This window comes from Pinus tabuliformis, chromosome Q, assembly GCF_031772625.1.
Source record: "Pinus tabuliformis cultivar Carrire ecotype Pingquan chromosome Q, CPIR1, whole genome shotgun sequence".
In the NCBI taxonomy this organism is placed as follows: Eukaryota; Viridiplantae; Streptophyta; class Pinopsida; order Pinales; family Pinaceae; genus Pinus; species Pinus tabuliformis.
The window spans coordinates 432118262-432127482 of record NC_142296.1 but is presented as its reverse complement, the minus strand read 5'-3'; the positions used below and the strand labels follow the sequence as shown (position 1 = coordinate 432127482).

At 41.9% G+C, this 9221-nt stretch overlaps 1 pseudogene; it reads left to right on the top strand.

Moving 5' to 3' along the window:
• Positions 1-214: 214 nt before the first annotated feature.
• On the top strand, positions 215-7506 carry LOC149220071 (dynamin-related protein 5A pseudogene; annotated as a pseudogene).
• The last annotated feature ends 1715 nt before the right edge of the window (positions 7507-9221 follow it).

Genomic DNA, 9221 nt, shown 5'->3' with positions numbered 1-9221 from the left:
GGAGTTTCCAATTGAATATCTCTTAGCGAAAAAGCTTTGATCCCCTTATATTTTTTCAGTTGAGCTGAGAGATTCAATTCATTGGCGCAACACGTCTGGGAAAAAGGCACCCATGACGACACCCAGCCAAAGCCAGAGGCAAGAATCTAATTCGCAATCTCAATAGAGTAGATATGTTGACAACTTTTATGCATCGTCGGATGTTTGATCTCGATTTGAAGCCTACAATTGGCTGCAAGCTAGTGATGTGGCATTTGGTGAGAAGCCCCCCAATTCCCGAGATCATTGCTCTCGGTGGCCAGTCTGATGGAAAACACTCTCTGCTAGAAGCTCTACTAGGCTTTAGATTCAATGTTAAAGAAGTTGAAATGAGAACGTGAAGGTCGTTGATGTTGCAAATGGTCCATGACCCTTCTGTTGTAGAACCCTGCTATCGGTTTTAGGATGAGGATTTTGATGACTATGAAGCTCCAATTGCATTGTCTTCTACTTTTGTTGATTCCATCAGAAGAAGAACAAAGGAGCATTTGAAGAAAATCTACAGAAAATCCGAGTTGCAGTCTCTGCGAAGCCTATTATGATGCGGGAAGAGTATGCCTACTACCCAAATTTGACAATCATTGATACCCCTTGATTCGTTCTCAAGGCAAAGAAGGGTGAACCAGAAAGTACACCAGATGATATTTTAGCTATGGTAAAGGCATTGGCAACACCCACCCATTGTTTTCTTCTATTCCTTCAATAGAGTAGTGTGGAGCAGAGCTCTTCACTTTGGTTGGACACAATCAATGCAGTTGATCCTACTTTGAGGCATACAATTGTTGTTGTTTTTAATTTGAACTTGCAATTGAGCACACAAGAATTGAAGAATATTTTGATTGTGAGAGAAGCACCATTGCTGGAGTTGGAGGCTATATTGCTTTTCATGCTATTTTGAGGCGGGCCTATGACCATTTCATCCAAAATTTGACAAAGAACCCAAGGAGCTTGTGAGGCTGATGAGTCTCATCATTGAAAACTTATATGGGCCTTAATTGGCCTTAATCCACCTCCTACCTTAGTCAAACCAACTATTCTCACAACTTATTGCATACTTTTGATTATATTTTGCTTATGGGTTGAGTTAGAGTTGGATATTTTGCTTTGTGGTCTAATGTGCATGTAATGCGGGAATAAAAGGATAAGAGCAAAGGAAATGCAGGGATAAAAGGTAAAATGAAGGAACTATGGTAAAAGACCTTGATAAAAACTCGGATGGGACAAGAAAGAGGAATTATAGAAGGTAAATCATCCTCATTTACTGCCCATCCATTCGAATATCCCTCCATCACTGGAAGTACACACAGCCAAATCAGGAGTACAACAAGACAATGAAGCAAGTGGAAGTACAAGCAGCCTCCCTACTAGAAGGCAACCGAGCTAGTGAGAGTGAACGGACAAGTTACCATTAAGTTGGGAGTTGTACCTCCCTAATTTTGAGGGAAGTCGTTGAGACTTCAGATGTATAAATAAAGAGGCTTAGGACCTCAGTTTTTTTAGCTAGTTAGCCAGTTAGTAGATCAGATAGTCAGTCAGTCACCAATAGTCATTTGCAAACTTGTAACAGTTCGATGTAACACAATGTTCTTTGATAATGAAGATGAGTTTTCATTTGAGCCAGCACTGAGTTAACTCTGAGGGCTGAAGCTCTTGGGTTAGGGCCCAACCCTAACAGCCAAACCTCCTCTTTTTCATATTGTTATGTTAGCATAGCTTCCTGGTTTTTTTTTGTTCATTTACTCAAGCAGTCCATTCTCATTACAACAATAGTATAGATTCATGCTTCCTGTTCATTGATTTAAGTAGTTCATATCCAATAACATAGATGCATGTTTGATTGCTCATTTGGTTAAGTAGATGCATGTTCATCCTAGTGGTTTAGCATAGATTTATGGTTTCCTGCTCATTGACTCAAGTAGTTTCCTGTTTCCTATTCATTTGCTTGAATATTTGTAGTCCATTATAGTAGGGTAGAACAGGGTAGTTGTATTTCAATTATCCCATCTAAGATTTCAGTAAATCATTAGGTTGGCAAAGAAAGAAATCCACAAGGTTTCTCACAGGTGTCTTGGCCTCACCTCCTCCCTCTAGGACCATGATGTGAGGAAGAAACCCTGCAGCAACCCCAAAAATACAGGGTTTTGATTTTTATAGAGGGTTTGTTGTTTAACCCAGTCACCGAGTCGTTTCATAGGTGCTTTGCCCCTTTAATGGTCCTAAGCTTGTTCACTCGCTCCCTATCAGTCGCCCTCACTCATACTCCCCGTTCATTCTCTTGCAGCATGAAAGGCTTAGCAGAAGCTGTTCATTCACGTTCAAACGGATTTTAACCGTTGACCGTCTTTCGCAAGCCAAATCGTCCAATCAACGCTCAAATCCACTTTTCACATTTGACTTTTACCTTTTTAAATCCCCACCGTCGATCTGCCTTGCTAGATCCGATGGTTATCACGCACCCACTCACCAACCCACTCGATCAATCTCCATCGCAGATCTACCTTGGCAGATCCAACGGTCCTCGTGCCATATCGCATGAACTTTCTCCTGACCGTTATCAGGCTCAAGGCACGCGATATGGGTGGTTTCCCCGTGCTACGTGTCATCTGGGGAGGCTAATCGCATGAAATTCACCAAAACCATTTACGGCTTTTAGGGTGCGCGATATCTCGCTTACCACCCTTCTTTTCGCGCTCCAACCTCCACCATCAATCTGCCCTGCCATATCTCACAGTTGTCACCTCACCCGATACCAGTTCCGCACGTTTTCTCTTGCCTGTGATCTCCACCATCCATCTGTCGACCGCCCGCGCAATATAATCCTAGCCATCCATCCTGTTAGGCCACCATGTCTGCCCATTTGCCTATGTACCCTCCTGTTGTTTGATCTCGACCGTTCATCCACCCTTTACTCGCCTGATCCAACGGTCCTCATATTCTTCACTCCCCCCACGTTCTCCTTGTGCCATTTTGGCCTCTGACTATTCTCCCGCTTAGACACAGGCTTAGCCTAGTGTCCCTTTTTGACCCCTTAGCTTAGTTTTTCTACCTTACTCCTGCAACTTAGATAGTTAGTGTTAGGTTAGTGTTCTTGGAAATTTTGCTTAGTCTAGTTGTTTTCATGATTAATTAGGGTTTGGTGTGAGTTAGGCTTGCATGTTGTTTTCTTCACTTCTGCATTAGGATAGCTCTCCTTTAGAATAGATCTACCTCCCTTCCATCAGGATCAAGCTTCTTCTGACCCTATAGAAGTCTGGCTTGGAACCCTTGGGGTCTCTTACCAGATGAGAAATGACAACAGGCAGTACCTTCACTCCTACTTATGTATATAGCACTGTCACCTCCAAGTTTGTATGAACCCCAGGTTGATAAGTAAAGTTGGTAGCCCTGGGAGTTGTGGCATTCTTGCTGCAATACCTAGGCTCATCACTTTTTGGCATTGTTGCCGGGGAGGTGTCAGAGTAGTAGTGATTACTGTTCTTTTCTTCTATTTTCTAGTTTCCAAATTTCTTCCATTAGTTTATTTCTGCAAAAGTAATCTAGTTTATTTTTGTCATTTTTCCATTTATTTGCTTTCCTTTCCATTCTGTAAGTTAATCTAGTTTCCTTTCCTGCAAGAAGAATTTCAATTCAGCAAGTAGTTTTCTTTTTTTCAGTAGTTTCTTTTCATTTAGTCAACAATTTCAATTCAGCAAGTAGTTCCTTTTGTTAGTGGCTTTCATTCAATTCAGCAATTTCATCCTGCAAGTAGTTTCCATTTTGTTAGTTATTCTACATTTAATCAACAATTTCCTTTCTGCAATTACTTTCCAGTTGTCAAGAAAAATCTCACAAAATCCCAAAAACATTTCCTTTCATGCCTCGTAGGATTAGGGATACTTCAGGAAAATTCTTGCCAAACACCCCCACCTCATCCAACAGTCAACCTCCCTTCTTCTTCACTGACGGTGAATTGGAAGCCCCTTTAGGTGAGAAACCTGATATATTTGAAGAACCTATAGGGGAAGAAGAAGAGGAAGAACCTATTCCTACTGAACCAATGGTTGAACACTTAAATGACAGAGGAGATAGAGGGAGAATTGTGAGTGCCTTCCCCATTAGGGAAACCAATGGGGACACTAAAATGAAGAACATAAGCCCCTCTGCTCTACCTCATTTCCATGGCTTGACCACAGAGGACCCTGACACCTTCCTATTTGAGTTTGTTGTCGTATGCTGAACCTATGACTACACAGGTGATGAGCAGAAGTTGAAATTGTTTCCATCTACCCTCAAGGATGCAGCATTACGTTGGTTCATGGGTTTACCTAGAGATAGTATAACAACTTGGGCTCAGATGTAGCAGGCCTTTAACAACAAATATAGGGACTACTGTAGGTCAAAAGAAATTAAGGATGAGATTTTCAGGATGACCATAGGTCATGATGAATCCTTAGAAGACTACGAAGAGAGATTCCAGCTCAGCTACAAAAGGGTCAGGTGCACACTTGACCCTGAGTCACTGAAGCTGGTCTTACTTAGAGGAGTGAGGGAGGATATCCTAGACACCTTACATATGTTATCAGGAGGAGATATCTACCAACTACCCTATGAGAACATCAAGACTATCTTTAGAAACCATTCTAGGGCAACCAGAAACAAGGGTAGAAGTAGTCAACCTATGGCCAGTACCTCATCTTCCAACTCATCCATCAAGGGTGAAATTGGAAATATGTTGGAGGACTTCAAAAGTGAGATGCTGCAAACCCTTGCCTTGCAATTGGATACCATGAATATCAGAAGAAAGCAAGAGGAATCAGAGAGAGCCCTGACCATCTTCTGTCCTAAATGCACCAGAAGGCATCCTAGGAATGAATGCCCATTAAATTGTATTGAGGTTTGTTCAGTCTGTGAAGAAAACCACTCCACAAATAAGTGCCCTTCGTTACCTGGACTCAAAGTTGTATACCAAGGAGCTGAAGGGGTCAATGAGCAACTTTGTTACATCAACCAGAGGAGACCTCCTGGGCCTAGACCATACCATCAGGGTATGCAAGGATCATCCCATGCATATTATAGACCCAACCAAAACACAACTACACCTTCTTGGGGACCCCCTGCCAATTCTTCTTGGTCTACACCCCCTCCTTGGTCCTATGCATCTCAATATCATTCCCAGCCACCCAACCAGTCATTCCAACCATACAATCAGCCACAACATCAGTGGAATACCCCACCCCAAGGGTGGAGGCCCCAATTCAACAATGTTCCAGCTCTATTGCCTACATCACCTACCTAAGCGCAGCTCCTACACTCTGCTCCACCTAGGCAACCCCAAATGCCTACCCAGCCAAATCCAAAACCAAACAATAGGCAGGCCCAACAAACATACGGTGGAGAGATATCATATGCAGCTTATGCTTTTGAAATTTAGGAGATCAACCTGAGATCTGGGAGAATTCTCCCAGATAACCAACCTCCCTCTCCACATAGAGAGGTTGAGAAATAAAAAGAGGAAAGAAACCTTAAAGCAATTCCACCCTTTCCTTAAAGATTAGCCCAACCACACCAGCCTACCCCAGAAGAAATTGAACTTTTGGGAGAATTGGAAAACCTATGTGTAAATATTCCCCTTCTCCAGGTAATAAAAGACGTGCCTATTTACAATAAACTAATCAAGGAGAAGTGTTTTAATCATCTAGGAAGAAGAAAAAAGGATGCCCCTACCATTAATGTCACTGGGCAGTTATCTGACTTAATGTTGGGGCAAGAAATATGCCCAAAATACTTAGACCCTCGAAGCCCTGTAGTTGATGTCCACATCAATGGCACCATTGTCCCTCACACTCTAGTTGATCTTGGGGTTGCCATTAATGTGATGACAAAGGACACCATGCTCAAGCTTAACCTTCAAGGGTCAATAAGTAAGACCACAACAGTGCTACAACTTGCAGACCATTCCACAGTCACCCCTGAGGGAATTGTGGAGGATGTGATGGTCTCCATTGATTCCTAGGAGTACCCAGCATATTTCCTAGTTCTCCAGCCTAAGGCTAAGCTAACTGGTTACCCTCTCATCCTTGGGAGGCCATGGTTGGCCACAGCCGATGCCTACATTAGCTACAGAGCTGGGAATATGACCATCAAGAATGGGCATATGTCCAAGCAATTAGTCCTATACCCTCTTGCTCAACCCTCCCTAGAACATGACTTACCTTTATGGTTGGAGGAGGAGGAAGAAGATGAGCTTTATTCTGCTGAACTGTATACTTTGGAAGCCATCATAGGAGGAGGACAACAAGATGAGGATGATGTACTTGAACACCTACTGTTGAAATATGGCAACAAGAATATTCCAATTTAATTTGTCCTTGAATTAAATTGTGAATTAAAATCGAATTTAGTCGTAACAGCTACTTGGAAATAATTAATAATTTATATTAAATTAATTAGTTGGAGAAATTCAAGTTAGAATTCTTTCTGAATTCATGAAAGATTTATCCCTTAAATTAAGGAGATAAGATTCAGTTATATTTGAATTGTAATTAGTTAACTCAGTTTATTGAGTTAAGTCCAGTTCAGTTAGTTCCAGACTATTTGAGGAACTAATACCGAGCTAATAGTCAGTTGATGCATTAATGCACTCAACGAGTGCTACTCTAGTTAACTAAAGATTCCCTCATCAGAAACTCATGCATGTCTATTCTGATAAAGGCCCGGTTGAGATTAATGTTCAACGACAGTATACTATCAGTTGCATGTGTTTTCTCATGGAGAAAACTCATGCATGTAGTCAAGGATTTATCCTTGAGGATTGCGCAATTTTGAAGGAGGTTTTCCACTTGGTAATAGGAAAATCATCCACAAGGAACAATGCAAGGAAATAGGAGCTTGGAGGGCAAAGAAGAAGGCTGGAGAGAAGCCAAGATTGCCTGTGAGCATCTGTGAGGATTGTAGTGAGAGCTAGCTAGCTGTGAAAGCTAAGGATTTGTATAATTCCTATGTATTTCCACCATGTATGATAATACAATAGTGTGGGGTTTTTAGCTGAGGCTTTCCCCAAAGTATTTTCATGTGTATTGTGCTATTGATTGTTCTTCTTCTGGTTATATTGTTCAGCTTGATCTTTAAGCTTCTGCAATTTGATAGTAGAAGTAGGTTATAGTATTCTGCTTTGATTTATATTGCATTATTGGGTTAACCTATCGCATATTTTCTACATGGTATCAAAGTTGTGAACATTATACTGAGAAGAGAATTCGAAGTTTGAAGTTCGGGATTGTAGGTGAAAATCAAATTCATATCATACTTCAAGGTTGGCCAATGGCGTTCTATGGCTTGAGACTCGAGTATGCCTTGGAAGGTAGCTCAAATTACATAGCATGGAAAGATAGAATGGAGGTTGCATTAGAAGACAATTGCTTGAAGGAATTCATTGATCAAGAAATCCCAAAGCCAGCTTCAACTAATGCACAAGAGTTGGTTGAGTAGAAGAAGTGTGTGGTGAAGATGAGACGGATCATCCTTAAGGGATTTCGAGACCATATTGTCTCGAGTCTCCATGGGAAGGATACTCCATTCTCAATGTGGAAGACATTGAAGGACCTCTACCAAAATAGTAGCGACCAAAGGAAATTGACGCTCAAGGATAAGCTTCGAAGAATCAACATGGAGAAGGGCGATACTATTTCCACATATCTGAACAAGCTCACCACCTGTAGAGATGAGCTTGGCAGTGTGGGAATAACTACTGCCAATCATGATATGGTGAGCCTTGCTCTCCTTGGCCTTCCAAAGAGTTGGAATAGCTTCCAGGACTCTGTGAACAGAAGGGAGAAACTGTCGGATTGGGAATGACTATGGTTAGATCTTATGCAGGAGGAGATCAGGAGGAGCACATGAGATGGTTCTTCATTCAAGAATGATGATGAAGAAAATATGGGCTTAGCAAGTAAGGCAAGGGGAAGGCTTCCCATTTCAAATCGAATTCTTCTCATGGAGGGAAGAAGGGTGACATGTCTAAAGTAAGATGCTTTAATTGTCACAAGATGGGACATTATGTGACTAATTTCCCATCGAAGAAGTCCAAGAAGGGATCCTTGGAAGGATCAGAAAGTGAGGCATTAGCCTCTCATTTTGAAATGGACTCCACCCTCATCGCATGCATGGTGTCATCCATGATGGGTTGTGTCTGGTATCTTGACAGTGAAGCCTCATTCCACATGACCGGTGATAAAAATTTATTCAGTGCCTTGGAGGAGAAAGACCTCAAGATGCGCATAGAGATGGATGACGACGGAAGTCATAGTGTTTCAAGAGTGTGCACGGTTGCTTTTCAGAGGGAGCATGGAGCTCCTCTCACCTTGACAGATGTGATGTGTGTGCCTGGACTGAAGAAGAACTTGGTATCGGTCGCGATGTTGGAGGACAAAGGCTATGATGTTGTCTTCAGTAAAGGAAAGGCGTTCCTAAGACACATAAACACGGGTCAGACCAAGAGGATAGGGATTCGGGTGAAGAATCTCAATAAACTAGAGGTAGATGATTGTGAAACATTGAGTACGAAAGTAGAATTGGTGCAAAGCCAAGGCATTGGAGATTTGTGGCATAGGCAGTTGGGCCATTTGCATCATGGGGCTTTGAAGATAATGCAGCAGATATCTACAGGATTTTCCAAAGGTAAACTTGATAAAGTTGACACATGCAAAGGTTGTACCTTGGGAAAGTACACAAAGTCTTCCTTTCATGATCAAGCCAGTCGAGCAGAGGCTATCTTAGAGCAAGTGCATACTGATTTTTGTGTACCATTCTCGACAACATCCACAGAGAAGCAAAGGTATTGTGTGATTTTCATTGATGATTATTCTCGTAAATGTTGGATTTATTTCATGCAGAAGAAGGACCAAACTTTCACAAAGTTTTGTGAGTTCAAAGCTTTGGTCGAGAAAGAGTCAGGGAACAAGATCAAGGCCTTGAGAAGTGACAATAGTGGAGAATATGTCTCTCAAGAGTTTAAGGACTTCTGTGCAGTGGAAGGAATTAAATGAGAGTTAACGGCACCTCATAACCCACAACAGAATGGGGTGGCCAAAAGGAAGAACATAACTATTGTAGGGGCAGCACAGGCAATGTTGCATGACCAAGGCCTACCACTTCACTTGTGGGCTGAGGCATGCAACACAACAGTCTACTTGCAGAATAGAAGC